The sequence below is a fragment of the Schistocerca cancellata genome, chromosome 1 (genome assembly GCF_023864275.1).
Source record: "Schistocerca cancellata isolate TAMUIC-IGC-003103 chromosome 1, iqSchCanc2.1, whole genome shotgun sequence".
NCBI lineage: Eukaryota > Metazoa > Arthropoda > Insecta > Orthoptera > Acrididae > Schistocerca > Schistocerca cancellata.
In genome coordinates, this window is record NC_064626.1 from 379,112,184 (window position 1) to 379,135,307 (window position 23,124).

At 37.5% G+C, this 23,124-nt stretch overlaps 1 protein-coding gene across 2 annotated transcripts in view; it reads left to right on the forward strand.

The window, feature by feature from the left end:
- LOC126175002 (CLIP domain-containing serine protease 14D-like) overlaps positions 1 to 23,124 on the forward strand; it is a 241,053-nt gene that overhangs the window by 48,166 nt on the left and 169,763 nt on the right. For both annotated transcript variants that reach the window (XM_049921490.1, XM_049921497.1), the window contains exon 2: positions 16,508 to 16,706. The gene's annotated coding sequence lies outside the window, so the exon portion shown is untranslated. The remainder of the gene's footprint in view (positions 1 to 16,507; positions 16,707 to 23,124) is intronic.

Below are 23,124 nucleotides of genomic sequence, written 5' to 3' on the forward strand. Positions count from 1 at the left end.
CGGCAAGGTCTATGGTTCATGGGGGGGCGGGGGGGGGGGCGGGGTTCTGACAGTATAGTCTTCAAAGTATGATTTCTCGCATTAGGCATCCTGAAGGATTAAATTGTGTTCAATAAAGAGAGATAGACATGGGTTTAATTTTCTTAAAGCTTTAGCTCAAAAGCCTGACCAAATCGACGAACCGTTGTCTGAGATTACATTGTCAGCATGTCCTGCTTCAAGTAGGAAATACTTTACAAATGCATAAGATACGGTTTTGCTTGTGGTTCTCCGTAATGGGCTGAATGAGATTAATATTTATAAGTTAACTCTAAAGCAGGAAAAACATACGAAATTCCATTCGGAATATTTACGAGTGGACCTAGAGGATGTACAGCTACTAATTCTCTTAACACTATAGGAACGATGGGAAATAGTGGAGCACTGTCTGCAATAGTGATGGCTCTGCTTTCTGACACAATTTGCATACTGATAAAACTTTTCTGATTCTCTTTTCAATGTCTTTGAAGAAATCGGTTTTGCAGGGTTTCCTTAAATACTTATGTGGTCCAAAATGAGTGTAACTGAGATGTGTGTAGCAAATGAGTTTGCTTACGGAATCATCAGGAATACATAGAAGCCAAAGTGGATCGTTAATAGAACATCGCTTGAAGAGAATGATTTTGCATACAAAATAATACTTTCTTTTCTCTGTGTTTGTTTTGTCATGACACTTGTTTTTCAGATCTTTCCAGAGGGATCCCATCCTTTGTCCTGTTCCTGTGAAATATCTTTTAAAGAGGAAGCAATGATATTCTCAAAGGCAACTTTCTGAAGATAAGGGATAGCAAAGTTTTTCTCAAGATTCGTTCCCCTATTACTTTTTTCTAAGCCAGTGGTGCACGAGATAAAGTGTTAGCAACAATGTTCTATGAACTAGGGATATGAATTATTGTAAAACGGAATTCTTGAAGGTACAATGCCCAACGTTTTAATCTCACATGATTCAATTTTGAAGCCATTAAAAACTGTAATGAGCGATGGTCTGTGTAAGCTGTAGTGTGTCTGCCAGACAATAAAAAACGAAATTTCGAAAATGCCTAAATGATTGCTAGAGTTTCCAGTTCAGTTGATACTACCTCTATAATTTTCTTAAACACTGACCTACAGAATTTTCCCTGACAAAGACACTTCAAATGTAACCCATTCATTTATTACCCACAATATACAAGCCCGATGCAATCTGACTGCTATACATTGACAACATGACTTCCAATAATTAACACAAAACATGATCCTGAATTGCAAGAATTCCTAACAATAATACAATCCAAAAAAGTTTGAAATTAAAGAAGTATGAGACCACCTCCAACTCTGTTAACTGCCTAAACTCATTTCAGTCACGAATTCCAACAGTGCAGACCCAGTTCTTTTCATAAATCACTTACCTCACAGAAAATATTCATAACATGAACTACAGCAATTACAGCCAGTAGCAACTACAGCCTGATAAATAAAAAGATTCTAACTACTATAGACTCTAACTACTAGGAGACATATGGTTAGTGAAAGAAAGATTTTGTTAAAAGAGCAAACAGTATATTTAGAAAATTTTACCTTATTCATGTGACATCCAGTTCTAAAAATTATATAGTTGTCAATAATTCCACTGTCCAAACACTATCAAACAAACATCCATCATCACACATTTTCTTTCATATTTTCTTATAAACACATCATTTCATCTCACTTTACAATGCATCTCCTAACAACACAGAATGTCCACTAAGAATATCATGTCCATGCACTTCCCTATCCACTCGCTAACTGCTAGTCCGTCCAATCACAGGATCTCTTGCGAGGGGGCAGAGCGCTGTCAGCGATTTTAACACAGTCTATAGCGCTGCCAACATACAAACCGGTTACTTACACAGTTACTGGATAATTTCTTTCTAACAAAAGCTATGCTTCTCTGCACAGTGGTACTATTTTCCTCAGATTGCTGGAATAGATGAGCTTGTAACACAACTTTTGATAAATCTGTTGCCAAACAAAGATCGCATGACAAGTCAGGGTGCAAAAGATTTCGAGCATTCAGAAGTACATCCTTTAGACTTCGAAACTCTAGTTGTGCCTGTTGATCGGAATGCCATATTGTGCAAGAGAGCAAAGTTTTTGTGATAGCAAGGATTTTCATACTCAATAAGTGACGATGAAAGTTTGTTAAACCAAGGTAACTATGGACTTGTCTTTTGGTGGTAGGAACAGGAATAGGTCCAAATGCCTCAAGTGTTTTAGAATCAAGCTCTATGCCTTTAGATGAAATGATTTGTCCTTAAAACTTTACTGTGGTATTCCCACATTCTGATTTTTTCAGGTTGACAGTAATTCTCGAACCTTCACAAATCCGTAGCAAACTATTGAGGATGTGGTTATGTTTTGACTAAAATTTTTCAGCTATGAGGATTTCATCGACGTATGAGGTTATCTGTTGCTTCAGGTACTCAGGTAAGAAGGTGTTTAAGCTGTGAATGAAGGAGAGACAAGAAATGTTAAGACCAAACAGTAATTTGCGAAACTGATAACAAACTCAAAAACACAGAAATGCAGTATATTTTCCACACTGTGGGTGTAATGATATTTGCTAGAAACTCGTTCTTAACTCGACAGAAGACAGAACTTGTAAATCATAAAAACTGTGAAGTAGTTCATCTAAATTTTGAGGTCCATCTGTCTCTATTAAAATAATGGTGTCAATTTGCCTTCAATCTGAGTCTGATCGAGCCATCTTCGTCCTCTACTATGTGCAATGGGCTACTGTATAAACTAACTGCAAGTTCTATGGTACCTTGATTTAGTATAGAATGAATTTCAGCTTTTATTTGCTCTCTGTAATAAGCAGAAATAATATAGGGCTTAACGCAAAATTTGTTATGATATTTGACCTGAAATCTGTAACAAACAACTTCTATAATTCCTGTACGATGATTAAAAATAATTGAGTGTGAATGCGAAATGTCGGGTATCTATTTTCTGATCAATGTAACCTCAGGAAGTACGTAAACAACACCTGTCAGTATAGAAGAATCCAGATGGAAAACATGTTGCGTGGTCTGACAAAAAACATAGGTTATTCACTTCCTCATCCTGTCATGAGATCCAGTTTTCGTATTTCAGAGTAATTGACTTACCTTCAGCTTCTGTGTTTGTCTCAGCATCATTGCTGTGTGTTCATTTAAAAACTCCACTCCCAGTATCATTTCTCTCAACAAAAGTGATACAATTCACAAACTCATTACAAATTTATGGCTTTGACGTGTGAAATCCAAACAACTTAGATCTCTTACATCAACACTTTTGCCTTAAGTAGCTCCTTGTTGTTTGATTTTGCGTAGGGATAATGTAGGAGAGTCTGTATTCTTTGTACATTTGATGAATGCAGTTTCACTAATCACGGATATGGGACTAACTGAGTAAAAGAAATTGGTGTTACCAAAAGGAATATATATCACAGGCGTGCAACACGATTCCTTGTATTATATGATTCCTGTAAAAAATATTTCAAATGTCTTCAAGGCACACGAAATTTACTGTTTTGGCAGCGTTTTTTCAATCCTGTCTTCAGCTGCCTGCGTTGCAAGTCACTGTCTCATGCTATTCCCACGCCACTAACTGTTGGCCGGGTTAGGTGGTCTTATTTCAACTAACTCAAAGTAACTTTTGATCTGCTTGCGTTTTGCCAAAGTTGACTGCTGTTGTCTGTTATTGTTTTGATGATGTTCTTCCTTTTGATAACTGTCTCTATAATTTCTTTTTTGTCACGAGTTTTGTGGGCTTTATCTACTAGATTTGTATCCATTACGAGTTTTACTAGTTGCACCTCTAGTTCTTCTCATTGCTGTGATGGTGTCTGTGCTCGTATTCAAGGCATCTGTTCTGTCGATTATCGTGATCATGCTCGTCACTATGGAAATGGCTTCTGTCACAATAATTGTATCGGTTTTCCCAGTGCGACTCATACGAATGATGCCTCTTTTTTGCCGTCTGTAATTGTCTCTGTGATAATGAGTTTTGCGAGAGCAATCGTCATTTCAGTGATTGTACGGTGGGAATGATGTCGCGAAGCACGATGTCTGTTGTCACGTTTTCCAGTGATACGGTTGCTGGAGTCTGTTTCCAGCTGTTGTAGCCTTGGAAAGTATCAAGGTCGTCCTTGTATCTTCCTGCCAATATTACGTGACGAAAATGTGAAGGCAATTTTGTTAAGCAAATGTGTATCAACTCAGATGGACGGTACGTGATCTCTCCTCAAAATAAGACTCGGCTGAAAATCTCGCATTGATTGAAGTTTTTCCTCGGTATTATACTATGCTTCACTCGATCCTGAGTAGCTTGCGCCCTATACGGAGACAAGAAAGCCCGGTAATAATCGGCTTCAGTTTGACAATCTGCGATTAGAGACCGCTTTCTCACGTCTGGCTCGCTTTTGATATGTCCACACGTGAATTACAATTTGTGGCATAAAGATCAGTCTGGTGGTAGTGAAAACAAAATCTGATCCAACCCTTGCTTGTGGGTTGATGTCGTTTCCAAAGTATCGAAAAATTTTGAATTTACGAGGAATGAGCAAACTGTAAGTAATTACTCATGTTTTTTTTTAAAAAAGCGACGTTAACTGTTTGATAATATAACAATAATAAAAGTGTATCGTTATAAGAATGAATTTAATACCTTCAGCTGCTGACGGGCGTTGATATATATCAGCGGGGACAGGTGAAAATGTGTGCCCCGACCGGGACTCGAACCCAGGATATCCTATTTACATGGCAGACGCTCTATCCATCTCTTTTTTTTTTCGTTTTCGTTCGTTGTATCTGCTCGGGGCGGACGTCGCAAGACATCCGTTTCAGTTCGTTGTTGATCCATTAACTCAGTTTTTTATTGCAAACCATCTGAGCCACCGAGGGCACAGAGGTTAGTGGGACTGCAGGGACTATGTCGCGCACACCTCCCGCGAGGCGTAGTGTCCCACCCCAACACACTCATTACTCATGAAAGACATTCTTACCAAGTACCGTAAGAGTTTGGGGAATATGTGTGCATCCGCACAGTGAGCGAGATAGTCCCTGCAGTCGCACTATCCTCTGTGCCCTCGGTGACTCAGATGGATATAGCGTCTACTATGTATGGAGGAGATCCCAGGTCGAGTCCCGGTCGGGACCTGTCGGGACCTGTCCTGGTTGATATATATCAACGTCCGTCAGAAGCTGAAGCTATTAAATTAATTCTAATTTCTTTCTATACGGCTGCAGGTCATCAATGGTGTCTCTTCTTTCGGACATGTCCGAAAGAACAGACACCATATCCATACAAGTGTGTCGTTATAGATACCACTAAAGACGCCTTAGAGCAAGAAAAAGGCGAAATGCGTCTGGCAAAAATAAAATTAGTTGCAGCAAGAAAAGGCGACGCCTTGCGGTCTGAGGCGCCTTGCCATGGTTCGCGCCGCTCCCTACGTCGGAGGTTCGAGTCCTCCCTGGAGAATGGGTGTGTGTGTTGTCGTTAGTGTACGTTAAAAATTGCAAATTTGTGGTAAGGTCTTATGGGACCAAACTACTGAGGTCATCTGTCCCTAAGTTTGCACACTACATAATCTAACTTAAACTAACTTAGCTACACACACACACACACACACACACACACACAAACACACACACACACACACACACACACACCCATGCCCGAGGGAGGACTTAACCCTCCGACGGGGGAAGCCGCGCGGACCGTGACAAGCCGCCTATAAGACCACCCGGCTACGGCGCGCGGCAGTGAGAGTTAGTTTAAGTTAGATTAAGTAGTCGGTAAGCCTATGGACCGATGACCTTAGCAGTTTGTTCCCATAGGAACTTACCACAAATTTCCAATTTTATTTTCAAAACAAGTACTTTACTGAGAAAGTGTTTGTAATTGAAATTGTTGTTTTGGTTTGAGCTAGAATGTTCTCTATTGCGCCTCACGGGTGGCTCACTATCGTGTCTTGGTGAAATGTATTGTTCCATGGGAAAGTCACACACACGTCACAAATTGTTAGTTCCATCACAAGTTTCAGATCGTGGATGTAAGTGTGAATGTATAATTGGTGTCGCCATTAGTATTTAGTTTTAGTGCTAACTGTTCTCGCATTTTGTTTATGTCTCTTTTTTCTGTTGTTGATTGACTTTAACCTTACTTTCTTTAAGATCCTTAAAGCACTCCGTCTTCAGGCCACAAGTGGCCCAACGGGACCATCCGAACGCCGTGTCATCTTCAGTCGAGGATGCGGATAGGAGGGGCGTGTGGTCAGGACACCGCTCTCCCGGTCGTTATGACGGTTTTCTGTGACCGGAGCCGCTACTGTTCGGTCGAATAGCTCCTCAATTGGCATCACGAGGCTGAGTGCACCCCGAAAAATGGCAACAGCACAAGGCGGCCTGGATCGTCAACCATCCAAGTGCCGGCCACGCCCGACAGCGCTTAACTTCGGTGATCTCGCGGGAACCGGTGTATCCACTGCGGCAAGGCCGTTGCCCTTTAAGATTCTTAAGTGGCTAATATTCTGTTGTCTCTGAAAGCGGTACAAGGTCTGTGCTATCAGCATCATTTTTGATATTTGTAGGCAAATTTGCCATCGTCGTTTTCAAATTTTCGACGTTCTTTGTTGACGTACACGAAGTTGTTCTTCTTGTTTGTTTACCTGGTCAGTAATTGTTTCAACAATGATATGAAAGTGGTCGTGCCGTTTTGTGAGTTGCGAGACTCCAGCAATCAGAACAGTGGTATTTATTTTTGCAAGTAACTCTTCTTTGTGTAGTTTTTAAATTATGTTGTTCAGTTTCAAGGTTGTGTAGCCTATCATCTAGTCTCGTAAGAATTGGTTATAGGTTATTTCTAATCACTTGTAGGATTTCTGCAAAAGAGTATTGCTATTTTTTTCTCAAATTTTCGGATGTGTGATGTGAGTTAATTTTTCGTATTTTTGATTTCTACTCGTGATCTTGCATTCTGTTCTGTGTTTTTGTTCAAATGTTTTATTCATCTTTAGTAGCGACTCTGATGAAGTTCAATATTATTGATTTCTGCATTCAGGTTTACTGGATTTGCAACAACTGAGTGCGTATTGTCAATAATAGATGTAGGCTATTTGATTGAAAGAAATGGAAGCAGAACCCGAATCGACTGTCTCAGTATGTGGTTGTTGCGAAATTTTGCTTTACTGAGATTACTTTTCGCTGCCGATATGTCTTCTGAAATTCTTTGTTCACCGTTGGATATCTGTTCTGTTGCGTTTCCTAATAACGAACCCATCAGTGTTGGGAAGTTATTTGCATTCTTTGAAATCTCAAGCAAATTATTTATCTGTAACAACTGATGTGCTTGTTTTGTTTCATTAATAACTTAGTCATTACTTTGTGACGTGGTTTGCGATCTAAATAGTAGCTAGAAGAAATACTGTGTTGCTAGCCATAATGTTGAAAATTAAAAATTGAATCACGAGACAAAATTTCTATTTGTAGCTAAATAACCGAAGGTAATAAATCATTTTACGCAACAGAAATACCAGCGAAAAGTCTAAGAAACACAGAACTATTTCACATGGTCTGCCCACGTATCAAAGATCTTCACACTCATTATTTTTTGCAAAAAGAGAAAAGAAATCAAGTGTAAAAATGACAGTGAAATTACAGTAACTAAAAGAGAAAATACAAATTTTAGTACATATACATGTAGCGCTGATTTGCTTTCAAGACTCTGTACTGCAATTTAACTACGTAGAAAAACCAGAGAACTATCCTAGGTAAAACCAATCGACATGAGTAAGCTTTCTACAAAAAATGTCTGTATGTCGGAAAACTGAATATACTTATTTCAAAAACATGGGCCTTGTGTAACGTGTACTTTAGGTACCGCATACAGTTGCTGAGCAAAACTGACTGTCGGTTGGTCCTGTGTTGTACAAGTGAACATTGATGTGGAAGACATCTTTAAACTTCGAGATATGCAAAATTTGAAGTGAAGAACGTGAACATAATTAAATGCCGAAAAAACTGTGTGCTGAATAAAAACTATGTAATGAAATGAACGTTACGTGATGCGATGTACAATGTTTGACTTGATATAAGCACAAAAATAAGTTACTGCTCTACTTGCAAGAAAATAACTGTTTGAAATTGCCAGAATGTTCACTAATAATTCATCTGATTGCTAGCACGACACCTGACAATCCTGACAACAGAGTGTTTGCTCAAGAAAGCAAGGTGAGAACTTCCCCGAAATAAAAGTGACTTACCTCTTGCTCAGCATACTGTTTTTGTGTCTGGAGTACAGGCGTTAGAGAAAGCAAATGCAAATGATTAGATGCAGCAGTTAAAGGAAAATAAACTACTCACTAATAATTTCTTTCTTTTTGCTTGTCAGAAACAATCTGTGACTTCGTGTGGCGTATGGCGAAATGCACACACGACAAAACATTCGAAAGTTTAGTTTAACTCATATAGGTGGGTTTGAAGAAAAATCGTTTCGTAAAATATGGTTATGGACAAAAAGGGCTGTACAACATAAGAAGACTCTCACAACTGCGAAATTGTTTCATTACAAAAATTACAGACAGCTCAATCAGTTGCGAATTGGTGACATTTTGAAAAGAAAGAACTCAAATTAAGACTAATCATAAAAGTTATTAGTAATCTAAAGGACGAGTATTTCCTTCAATTAATAGTTCCTACAAACACACATTTCAGTGGTGCGCATGCCTTTGTTACCCTTAAAATTCCTCCAGAAATCTTCTCCATCAGTTTGAAGAACTAGAAAGTATTATAAATGACATTTCATCTCCATAATAAAGTATTCCAGATAGATTCTCCCAGATTCACTAATAACAGACCTTATTCTCTGAAGAACTCAACTGCTCGCAACTATGCCTAAAGTAAGAATGTCTCAACGCTGCACGACTGTCTGACTAGGATATCATCGGAGGCGAAACTACAAACACAGAGTGCAGGATCTTACTCACTACTCATGCAGTGCGGTCATTCATCTTTGTGAATTATTTACAATACCAGAAAACATATGAGAACCTTTACACTATTAGTTAAAGAACGTGCATATAATGGTTTCAATGCGTTAAGAACGATGATTTTGTCGTCAAAGATCGGCTTGGCGGCGGAAGAGATAAGGTATTCGCATCTACTGAAACCGACGAAAACAATCACGAAAGACCGTTATCGAATGCCATTGATGCGTTTGAGACGAGCACTAAGAGTGAATACAGCGGTAGACGTGAAAACATGATTTTGCAGCACAAAACTGCTCATCCTCATGTGGCATAATCCGTCGAAATCTACTGGGAAACGTCGACATGGGAAATCGTATCCCACCTGCCGTATTCTACAGACATTCCACATTTCACCAGCACCTCCGGTCATATAAATAAGTACAAAATTGGATCGATTCATGGATCTCCTCAAAATATGCCCTGTTCTTCCGCCACGGGATTCGTATGCTCCTCAAAAGATGAAAGAAAGTAGTGGCCAGCGATGGCCAATAGTCTGAGTCGTGAATTTTTTTGTATGTTCTTCACTGTAAAGCCTAGAACTTCTAGAAAAAACGGCGGAAGGAAAATTGTAGACCTAACAGAAATACTGACCCAGCTATCCTTCACAAGAACAATATTTCGTTAATCCTTGCTGGCTATTTTATTACATTCGAATACAGAATATGTTGCAGAATGCTACGACCAATCAATGTCGGTGATATGGTTTTATAATTCTGAAATATTTACTGCATCACCTTTTGTGAAAGAATTTCGTAAAAACGTGTTTAGAAAAGCGCTTTAGTAGAGCTATCGTAGATAACATTATCATTGCGTCACACAGTGAAGGCCACAAAATTCGCAAGAAGCTCCTACGTCTTTCAGGGATCATTGTATTGCAGTTTGTGTACGAATTGCAGCATAAATAAAATAGTATGAGGTGAAACTAATCAGTAGTTTCTCCGCTACTGTCTATGGTAATATATGATTCAGCGTACCGATGTTACGTGACAATAGAGCTTTAAAAATTTTTTCCGTATGCCATATTTCATCGTAGAAGTAAGAAAGAGCACTGAAAAACTATGCGCTACAAATGGTTGAAATGGCTCTAAGCACTATGGGACTTAACATCTGAGGTCATCAGTCCCCTAGACTTACAAAAATGGTTCAAATGGCTCTGAGCACTATGGGACCTAACTTCTAAGGTCATCAGTACCCTAGAACTTAGAACTACTTAAACCTAACTAACGTAAGGACATCACACACATCCATGCCGGAGGCAGGATGCGAACCTGCGACCGTAGCAGTCGCGCGGTTCCGGACTGAAGCGCATAGAACCGCTCTTCCACAGAGGTCGGCTATGCGCCGCAGTTCCGTGTTATATGGTATGCCCTGGTCGGCAGCTGGAACAACAAGTATTTGAGACCCTGTCTCTTCACAGACAGGGGCAGCAGTTGTCGAGTATTGTGGGCGCGCAGGGTCAGTTATTCGAATTTTACCATCACGGAGGGACAACAGTGTGTCCAGCAACGCTAGCTTTGCTGTCGCTACTGCAGAACACGTCCGGCTGTGGGTACGCCTGCTATTAGGTGCTGCCTTTATAGCAAGCAGCGGAGACGGTTGCCCAGCGGCTCTGGATTTAACGAGCACAGTGCGGCTTATCTGCGTAGAGTTACACCACGCCGTGGCTCTTGGCATTATGAAGGCAGCCAGTGCCAGCCCATCGCCGTTGATCGCAGGGTGAGTACCCGCACTGCTATCCTACTTTCGCTGAAGGCCATGTACACCTACTGCGGCACTACTTATATTTTTCCAACTTGACGTTCGATTAGTGATGGTGCTGGGGAAAACGATTATGTGTATGCAACTCCATTAAGACTATTTTCGAAAAAATTTTCCGTCGTGAATGTTGGAAAAGGAGAGGTGTGTGGAGGGAGGAAGTATGTCGCTCTGCAACTCGTCTTGGGATGTACGGTTTAACTATATTGAGAGCAAACATCCCTGTTGGACCACGCGTTTCTTGTATCGTCTCCCCTTGGAGTTTGTTAAGCGTTTCTGACACTCTTGTGCATAACTACCACACGTGAAGTGTATGCCACTGATACAGCGTTTTTCAGCTTCTGTGATACGCAGGCATGGTTAGAGCCACCAGTAAAAGGATTTTCAACCGATGCCAAACGAATTCCCATGATGCTGGCACAAATATAGTAGCTGCACGTAAGAAAGTTGGAAGGATTAAAGCACATGGTTTTGAGCAACATCGAAACTCTCTTCAGGTGTGTATTGGTACAATTAGATAATAATAAACCAGAATGTATGGATCTATATCTATATATATCAAAATCTTGTGTGTATGTACTGACATACTTTTCTCCATGACTACTCACTACAGCCCACTCGTGGATGTGGTGATAGATAGCCCTTGGTCAAATGCTGTTAGTAAGGGAATTTGGTCGCGGTACGTGGCAATGGGCGAGTGTGGCGAGCAAAAATCCCTGAAATATGGAGGAATAAATACTCTTAGGAAAATCTGTACGCTCTATGATTTACGAACTGTACCGTACACGTGAAAACGCCTTTACTGTTTCAATCGCCAGACATAATAACCTGCTTGCGCCCTTTCGTCATTCAATCTTTAATAACGATTTTTAATATGAAATACATAATTTTTAATCCTCATCGCGTTTTCGTCAATCACATTTACTAACGATCACAGATTCACAAAGTAAAAAATTCAAATAGACTCAACGATATTGTAACTACTACTACTACTACTACTACTACTACTACTACTAATAATAATAATAATAATAATAATACAAAGATATTTGTGACTAATAAATGTGTAACAATACACTACAATGATTTCGGATAAACATTTCGCGTATTCTTCGAGAGTATAATCTTTTTCATAATTTAACGTGTTTTTGTCAATCACTTCGTTAATACCTAATGAAATAAAGTGATTTCCATTCCTTTCCAACTTCATTTAAATACTATTATGCTAAGACAATATTGCTAAACTAGCATTTACGTCGTGGCGTTACATTCAAATATGTCTGCGTAACGTAATGTTAATGCCAGTACGGATGGAACAGGGTGAAGACTGTATAAGCGAGTGTATTCACTAATACGGAAAGTTCAAAAGTCATAGAGAATACAGCTTTTTCTAAGAGAACTAAGTGTTCCACATTGCGCATTATATTGAGATATCTGCCAGTCACAGTCACCAACTTCCACTCAGCACAATATGGAGGAAACACGTGGAGGACTCTATCACCAATACATTACATCGTAAATGAAACAATAAAAACATTTTCACGTATACGGTAAAGTTCGTAAGTCATAGGTTATTTAGCTTTACCTAAGAGTATCATTGTTCCATATTTCACGAAATTTTGCCCACCACACTCATACACTCCCAAACACCGCGACAAAACTACCTTGCTAACAGGATAACTTCATTCATAATATTCTTAATAATGCGCATCTTATACATAGAATGGTAGTCATGCCTTATCCCAACTCCGGGTTTCTCAACTAGAATCGTATAACATTATTTTGTTTGAGCTTAGAAAGTGCATTTCAGTGCCATAACTGGATGAGAGACCCAGAAAAGAGAGTGCAGCAATCAGATCAGGAATCCTCTCTACCGCTGTGTGTACTGACACTTTCACTTTACAAACATTCAGTTTTGTGTCTTAAACGAGCTTAGCGTCTTCACAGTTTTGTTCATGACGACGACAGGGAAATGGAAGAGACTGAAATACGGTAACCTATTTCTAACGAGTAACACTAATGACGTTGAAAAGCTTAAAGTTCCTGTCGAATGGACGAATCACCAACAACATGAAACAGATTTGGTATTTGATCCACAACATTTGACAAAAATTTGGTGATGCCAAAGCCTTGCTGGTGGTGCATTACTGAGAAAGAAATTGTCTTCCATCTCCAGGTTTAGAAGCAGCTTTCTCCGGGTTGGCGCTATAGTCAGCTAGCGAACTCGGTCACAGAGTAGGGCGAATTTTTTTTAGAGCAGTCTTTCAAAGCATATTTATGTAAAATTTTTCCTCATACGAAATATCTTAATTACAGTCATACAGTTCACGCACTATCTAAACAGTTATTTTTGCCAAAAAGTCGAAATTTTGGGGGTGCCTTGTCTACAGTTTAGCAAAACAGCCACTCTAATGAGAGCGTCCATGTGTGTAGATCAGAGACATTCAAATTATATTGGCACAAATGCAACAAAGAAGTCGTTGATGTGCTTTTTTCGAACAACAAAGATCACACAGTACTAAGACAGATGCATACAGCGCGCTACAAGCTACAGCAGAGCTGTAGTTACCAAGTACTCTACATTGGCAAAAGATCACGTTCACTATAAAATGTCTTTCGTGTTTCATTTCGTTTCATTTGAATTCATATAGTGTTCTGTGAAGTGGTAAAGCACCATCATGCGTGGAAATGATCGCAGTCCTGATTTCAAGAAAAAATTTCACACTCTCACAAATAAACAAGTCCTAGAACTGTACTAGCGTTATTTCATAGAATGAAATTGGCAGTGTTTTGCACTGTAGTCTTCTTTTGAAAATTAATTTATTTGCCGAGATCGCTACATTAACACAGTTACTGGATTACTACAGCTCTGACCAGGCATACTGCCGGGTGGATTTTGGTGCGCTGTTGTCGGACCATGAGTCACATGCGCTTGATAGTCACATACACCTCAATCACTCGTTCGAAGAGTTTCCGCATTCTTAAAAGTCAATATAACCATGTTTTTGCGGTGAAATATTGATTTGGGTAATGTCAGTCACATCGTTATGAAAGCAATGTGAGCGTATATTATTTGATTTTAAAGGTATTTTAAAAACTTTGCCTTTCAATTTCCTATTTGCAATCTACAGTGTGTGAAATTATTGTAGGCAACTTTAGGTATTATATTTTTATACGAACTGGAAATGTACATAAATCAGAGACAAAAACGCTTATCATGGTAAAAAATATAACTACTGGAATTTCAAGCAAGCTAGCACGCTTACGAAAATGCATAATCAATCAATATGACACATTGTAAACGCACTGATGTTAGGTATAACGCAACTGAAATCTAGATCTGCAGTAAAACTAGATTACTCAGCGACTCATTGCTGTAAATAACTACCTTGTTTTCCAAATCATCGTTCAGTCGCTGAGCTCACGAGTCCCCTACGAAATCCAATCTCATATAAATGGATTTTGGTTGCGAATGAAAACAAAACACTAACAATACAATTTGTTTACAATACAGTATATTGTAAAGTTATTACTTATGAAATGTTGTTGTTACAACTGCACAGTAAATTGAGGGAAAAGCGTAAAATGTCACAGCAATCCCATCTTAACTATCTTCACTCACGTCATCTGTTCATCGGATTTTCCTTATTCATCTTCTTCGCTGCTCTCATCGTCTATGGTTGTTGAGTCATGATTATAGTTGATGATTACAGACTCGATTACGGTGTCTTGGATGACTTCTTTCTATAGATTTTCTGCATGCTGAACACAGTTCTGACATTTTTAGACTGTGACTTTTCCAAGGTCTCGTGAAGTAAGCTCTAAACACATGCGATTTTAAACTTGTTGCCTTTCGCGGTTACGTCTTTCTTGACTTGGGCCCAGATGAGATCAGCCGGGTTCTACTGGCAATCATAAGGCGGTGAGCGCACTATTTGGTGCCCCCTTTCATTTGCCAGTACACCTAGCTCTTAAACAGGTTCTTCCTTGTTTGTACAAACCTTATACAACATATCCACTCTTGTGTCTGAACGTGAGAAAGCAATGTCAGCCGCCTGTGTTTTTGCTGTTGGGTCTCGGTTCATGATTACCGAATGATACTTGGCGTTGCCCATGACGATGACCTTCCTCCAATAAACCCAAAAAAACGGCCTCAAACCGATTTTTAAACTTCGCTGTGTTCATTGCAGGATGATAAAATCTGATTTGTTTGTTTTCCTATATCTGTAACCTAATTTACTTTTATTAAGAAAACAAGTCTTCCTGACCCCACATACACGACAATTAGCCAGGTCCCTTTCCCAGCAGGTACCGCGAGATCCTCATTTGGGACTGAATTGTGCCAGGTGTACTTTAGCGAAGGTTTCCGACTAACCCGAGTTTCATCCATATAGAATATCCCCGCATGCCACCTGAAGTACGCAGCGAATTCTTCGTCTGCAGGAATTTTATTCTGGAGACCACTACGTCGTTTCATTCAAGTAAAAATTGCGTACCATCATTATGACGCCTGTATTCAAATCGTACATCACTTAATATGCGCCTCACAGATTTAGTAGATGCAGTAAAATTTATTTTTTCAGTTAACTGTTTTACAGTTTTTCTGGTTTGTATTCACCAGTGTCGTAGAATTAACAGACTGTCCGACCGACAGAGTCTTTGTGATAGTCGTTTAGTTTGGTTAAAGAGTTGTGTCGTTTAATAATTTTCCTCTCATAATCGAACGTTGGGGATTTTTCTTCACGACGCACGCGCTGGATAGTACTTAAACCGACACCACAAGCTACACTGCCTGTAGCCTGTATGTTAGCACGCTCCCTTTTCTTTTCTTTTTTTTACAACGGTTGTTTTAGGTAGCATATCACTGCCACTGATCGATATAATCACTACTTTTTATGTCTACCTTCTGCAAATATTTCCTAACTAGCGTACGTGTAGATACTGTGATACGTTTTAAATATTTACAGACATGGTAGAGTATGGGCTTGCTTTGTTTGTAAACGCGATATACGTGGCACAGAGGAAAAAAATCTCTTATTTCGTCCCGCTTTTCTATAAATTTCAACTTACACTAACACATCCACTCAGTAAATAAACTGCACAAATAATAACTTTGACTTTTTTCCATCGAGTCAAATTGTCGAATAAGGAATGGAAAACAAAAACTGCGCGAAAATCTACACACCGTACCGCTACTGACGCTCTACTTGCGCTCGAACTAGACTACTACGGACCCTCAGCGTTGCCATTTTTCAGTGCTGGAGAGAGAGCACTGAGCGAGACTAGGCACAAGTGCGGCAACGCTCTTGCAGGCACCCGCCAGTACGCCCGACCACAGCTATAATTTCGGCAATATGCTGTGCCCATGTGTCAAAGTGGTGTAAGCATTGTATGATGTAACTATCAATGCCCAGTTTTATGGGTGTGTAATTTTTGTCACCGAGTTGTTGTATCTACCCTACTACTTTTTTATTTTTTAACTGTAAACCTCAACATATTGTCTTTTTGTAGTTCTCACGATGCACACACATATTGCTGAAAATCCAGTAATTGCGTTAAAATATCGATACTGGTAAATAAACATGTTTTCAGAAGAAGACTACAATACAAAATTATAGATCGCCTCCTGCACTGAACTATCATTCCAGTTAATTATATTGGCTATGTTATTTATTTTACCAGATACGACCAAATGATGGAATAATCGCCGCACTGGATTGATGTCTGGGAAGAAACAATAAGAAAGGTCGTACATTGTGTGGGCCGGGGAACAAAAGGCGGCTAATTTCAAGTCCAGCAAACGAGTGGCTTTCCAATACCCGTGGCGGCTCATTACTGGGGTGTGAACGGCGTATGTGGCCATTGACGGACCTACGATACTGTAAGTATGGCTCTCCAGTTACACCATCAGCAAGTAGCATACAGTGAGGTAAAAATTTCCGTACTATACTTGGTACTAGTCGAAATTTGCAAGAGTACATGTGGTGACAGCATTCTGCGCAGATCTTCTTTTTGGGAGTGTAACTACCTACCAGGTAATGACTTCCAGTTAGTCGAATAAGCAGTACAATTTCTCAAGTCCACAGGCATCTGAGAATTTTACTAGCTTAAAACTCCACCCCTCAGGACGTAATATACATCAGTAAAGCTGGCTCCCGTAGCGAGATACATACAAGAAAGAAGGCATAACTGCAATATTTACCAAATCAAACAATGGAAGTCATGATTCAGTTTTATAATCCTTTATATTTGTTTGTTGTATGGAAGTCATTATGAATGGGACACCCACTTGAATTTCCTATATGAATAAAACAAAATATACCACGAAATCAGGTGTTAGTGCAGAGCCCTAAAGGAAGTTTGTGTATGCTGATCTAGTAACATTCCTAAATACGTTATCGGAGATGTGAGAAATGGACGAAGTTTAACAGAACGCACTCACAACAGACAATAATTGTCTTCGACTGCGGAAACACGGATAGCTTCAGCAATGGGTCAGTGGTATTTCATTCGAGGATGCAAAATGTGCAGGACTGTGTTTACCTAAAACAAGGGGCGTGTCTGCGGAAGAAACCAGACCTTGCTCCCTGCTTGTAGTTTATTAATGCATTAAGTCTTCAGTAAAAGATTTCAGTTAGGATGATATCATCAGATTCCATGAATGCACTGTCTTTAAGAAAGAATACCGGAAGACAACAACGCTTACTTGACCAGTTAGTCAGCAGTTTAGGTCTCCAGAATGGTAACATTGTTCACAACAGCTGCAAGAAATTCTTCGTTTTCTGAAAGAAGGACTACCACAGTGTCTTTTGCAGCATAAGTTTACAGAGTGGTAAAGTGTCTCTGTAGCCCACTTGGTACCAGACGAACTCACATGAATTAACAGTTTTTAAGGCATATATTTTTTGTGTGATCGTAACCAATTGGATATAGTCGTTTTACAAGGCTGTGTGTCGTTTCTGTTTTGTTTCTTATAGATCCAGTCACCACACTAAATATTATTTTTCTATATGGAAATTCTATCTGTTCTTAAATTTGTTTTACTGTGAGAACTAGAGAAAGGTGCACAATAGCCATGCTTATTTGGTTGTTTGGTGTCGACTCTAATAAGTTAAATCAATCTTTTTTGTCCTATAAGTTAGTAGTGAGTGGGTCTTTTGAGTACACTAGCAGATAATTTAATGAGCAACCCAAACCCACCTGCCAAAATAAATATAAAAATTGTATCAATACAAATAAATATAAAAAATTTGTCATATAATGACCCACCTAAAATACAGAAATTAAATCAATAAAAATAAATATAAAACGTTACTCATATAATGATTCACAAAAACAAATATAAAAACTTAAACAGGAATGATTCTTTGCTTTTACATCCTGAAACAAATTGTAATAAAAATAAATATAAAAATTTACTCATATATAGTGAACTTCAGATCATGAAATTCTTTATCATTATTTTCATTTCTCTTTATTCCTTTGAATCTTAGTTTAATATTATCTTCTTCAAAAAATTGAAAATCCTTTTAAATTTTTGATGTACATAAATATGATTGATGTGTGGAATAAATTTAAGTTTCACTGTAAAAGAAATAGCGAATTATAATCTGCCAATAAATAATTTACCAAAAATATTACAAAAATATATTTAAGCCTGTTCATTATTTTAATAGCCATAAAGCACTGTATTGCAATTTTATTGAGCTACACTTATCATACTGAAATGAGAATTCTTTCTTAGCCAGTTTGTTATCTAGATTTTTAGTATCAACATCTCTAGTTATTTGGTTGTATTCAAATTGTATCTTTTCCTTCACTTCACTCTCAATTAATCTGATCATAATTTGCCATTCAGCTTTTGAATAGTTTAATAGTTTAAAGTGAAGACCTTTACTTTTATCATTTTTCTCATAATAATAGTTTTTTGGGCCAGTTTAAGCCCAGTTTGTTATCAGTTTATTACATCATGACTCATCTTTTCATTAACCCAACATACAACCTTGACCTAAAATTGACTTTGTCATCATCAATACATACTACAAAATCGGTGTCAAAATGCATAACATTTTTTCCTAGTTTATTTAGCCTATCATACAATCTACACCTTGCATTTGATGTAGTGAATGCATCCATAAATATATTTGTAGTTCAATTATTTTCCACATAATAATCCTTGAAATTGTACTTTGTCTGAACCATATTGACATTAAGAAAATTTATATCTATATTATCTAATTGATCATTCAATAGTATCTCATAAAATCGTTGTAAATTTGTTACATATTCTGTTTGACACATATTTTGCCTTTGGCCAAATTTCCCCCATAGTGAATTATGACACATCTTAGCAACAGCTCGTTTTCTGTGATTTTGCAATATTGTATCAGGGTCTAAGACAATATTTAATTTCTCTATAATATTTTGATACACTCTTCATCAGTTTCAGAATCATGTGGACTGGTATCTAATTTTATTTTCATGAAAATTTCACATAATTTTTAAACATCATGTTGCTTTTATTTCTGAAAACCTATACGTCATAGAGATCTAAAATTGTTACATTTGGTACAAAATATGTACAGAAGTATGGTAACAAACGAGTTCTTTGTTTATGTGAAATATATGTTTCAGCCAACTATTACAAGAAGCATCTAAAAAGAGTTTCCAAAGATGAACATTTTGAACTATTGTTATCTATGAAAAGGTGTATGTGTGATAATTCAACCAAGAAATATATAAAGTGTCAAGAATTTCACAATTTTGATTGTTTTACTTTAATCCTACATCTCAAAGCAAACTTTCTAGTAGATGTAAGATTTGTAATTCGGATTTTTATAACAATGAAATAAAAATAATTGAATTTTGAGTGATGATGATGATGAACAACAAATAGACTGTAAAATGTGTAGGCTGAAAAGAAATTAAAGATTTTAGTTTTTTTACTTTAACTGTTCAACTAGGAACAAACACTAAATTGAATTTAAGATCTGCCTACTAGAAGATAAGCTAAAAAGAAAAATAGTGTGTAAATGTGAAAAAGAAATAATTACAGATCTCGAAAAACATTTATAAATGGTCAAACATATAAAATTAATTGAAGGTAAAACTTCTCATTTTTTGAAAACAATTTTTTTGTCTCTATTAAATAAGGACTAAAAATGGAAGCTTCACTGAGAAATTTTACAGTCACTCAACTTCATTATTATTGCAGAAGGGACAATTTAAGAGGTTATTACAGATTTAGAAAAGATGATTTAGTTAATTTAATTTGTTTAAATAATTTACCTCAACTCATTTTTCAAAAGATTAATAAAAGAATTTTTCCAGTGAAAGAGAATAAAATGGAAACTTTGTTAAGAGAGTTTACAGTTGCTCAAGTTTGTAATTATTTCATAAGGAATAATTTACGAGTATATAGGAGATTTAGAAGAGATGTTTTAAATTTAATCATTTCAAACAATTTACCTTCTCGTACAAGAACTCTTGATGATTTGAAATTAAGGGACCTCAAAGCTAGAGCTAAAAATCATGTTATTAGAGGAAACAGTAAATTAAAGAAATTATAGTTAATTACCGCTATTGGATTACAGGTGTTTCAGTTTCATTCAGAATTATTCAAAAGACTAGATTCTAGACCAAAACCAAAGCGTGTACCTAATATACGAGGGTAATCCCAAAAGTAAGGTCTCCTACTTTTTTATAAGTACATAGACCTGTTTATTTCTACAATGGTTTACATCAGTTTACATCTTGAACATTTAGCTCTTTTTTGACATAATCACCATTTCTGTCGATGCATTTTTGTAGACACTGTGGCAGTTTTTATAAGTCCATGTCATACCAGCTCTCCACCATACTGTTCAGAAGATTATGAACCTCTTCTTTCACCTCGCTGTCAGAGCTTAATTGCTTTCTGGCCAAATATTCTTTTAACCTAGGGAACAGGTGATAGTCATTGGGCGCCAAGTCAGGACTATAGGGTGGGTGGGTGGTGGGTGATTATGTTCCACTGAAACTGTTGCAGGAGAGCAACAGTTGGCTGAGCGATGTGTGGGCGAGCGTTGTCATGGAGAATGTGTATGCCCTTGTTCAATATTCCTCTTCTCCTGTTCTGAATTGCCCATTTGAGTTTTTTCAGAGTCTCACAGTACCTGTCAGCGTTAATTGTGGTCCCAGCGATTCAGATCCAACGACAAGATAAAAGAAGAGGTTCATAACTTTCTGAACAGCATGGTGGCTAGCTGGTATGGAATGGGCATACAAAAACTGCCACAGTGTCGACACAAATGCATTGACAGAAATGTTGATTATGTCAAAAAATAGCTAAATGTTCAAGCTGTAAACTGATGTAAACCATTGTAGAAATAAACAGGTCTATGTACTCATAAAAAATAGGAGACCTTACTTTTGGATTACCATTGTAGATTATTTTTACAAATTTGATGATGTTATTAAAACACTCGACCACCTAAAGAAGAAAAAAATAGTGAGACTAGATCAAATTTATCCATTCAGTAGCAAACTATTTTTGCAAGAAAAAGAGACAGCCATCTAGAACGGGTTTATTTGAGATTAAAGAAATAAGATCGAGGCTTAATGAAAAATTTCAAGCTACGTTTGTTGACTATAAAATTATCTTTAATGATACTAATATTGTAATACTTGGCACTGTTAGTGAGATTATAGAACGAAAACACTCAATTCTATGATTGAAGTAGCAAATAAAAGAACTAATTTTAGATAAGGAAATAAGTTGAATATAACATCCAAAAAACCCCAAAAGGTTTTAGCCAGTTTCTACAGAATATAAAGCATGAGATAGTACTAGAAAAGCTATTCAAGATTTGTGTAATAAAATCAGAAATACATTAACTTCTGATGGAACTATTGATATAGCAGATACCTCCTTTAATTTTCAAATGATAGCAATTCCTTGAGGTAGTAGGCATTGAAAAATAATAAATTTAGCTGAAGACTCCCGTTGGGTAGACCATCCGCCGGGTGCAAGTCTTTCGATTTGATGCCACTTCGGCAACTTGAGCGTCGAAGGGGATGAAATGGTGATGGTTAGGACAACAGATCATCCAGTCCCTGAGCAGAGAAAATCTCTGACCCTGTAGGGAATCGAACCCAGGTCCTGAGGATTGACATTCTTCATGCTGACCACTCAGCTACTGGGGGCAGACTATTGAAAATTATGATAGTCTGTGTTGTCTTAGAGCAATAATAGTTGCATTAGCGTACCATACAAATATTATTTTAGGTATGGAACTAACTACAGGTGAAATTAAGAAAATTAGAGAAGGAGATAGGTACAAGTTACAAAAACAGTTATCTGAAATATTATTCAACCAATTAGAAGAAGAAAGTGAAGAAGGATTTACTGTAGATGACATTAAAAATGTTGAAAAACTGTTAGATATTCAAATAAATATTGTATGTGCTGAGAATTTTAATTCAGTTATCTATCATTGTCCTGAGAAAGAAATAAAGATATATCTGTATAAAGATTAGAAAGAGTATGATGTGATTAACAATATGGCAGACTTCTTAGGATCATTGTATTTCTGTAAGAAATGTAACAAACCATATAAAAACAAGGATAAACTTAATTGCAAAATAGAGAGAAAAATCTGTATACTATGCAGCGATCCAGAACACAAACCTGTGGAAAACAAGACATACTGTGAAAATTGCAATAGAAGCTGTTATAATAAAGAATGCTTAAAGATCACCAAGAAGTTTTAAATACAGCTTGTAAATATTAATGATGTAAAAAGATTTTTTTTAAATCTAAAGAAGACAGTTGTGGATTTTAACTTTGCAGGAACTGTAATCAAGAAGTAAGAATTGAAAACCATAAATGTTGCATGCAATACAGACTGCAGAAAGGTGGTATCTGTGATAGAACATTTGGTGAGAATTTTATAGTACAAGGTTGTCCAAACTGTAATAGAAGTGGTTGTTATATTAATGGTTAATTCAAAGTTTTTTATGTTTACCAATGCTGAAAAGTGACAAAATAGTTGCTGGTAAACAATTTCAGGGTTGTGAAGATGGATTTCTGAAGAGAGTGAATTATACCTATACTGAAAGATACATGTGGTTTAATAATGAAACTCAACAGGAAACTGGTATACATTTTCCGAAACTCACAATAATCCACAATTTTGAAGGAGATGTTGTTGTTGTGGTGGTCTTCAGTCCCGAGACAGGTTTGATGCAGCTCTCCAAGCTATCCTCTCCTGTGCAAACTTCTTCGTCTCGACGTATGTACTGCAATCTACAGCCTTCTG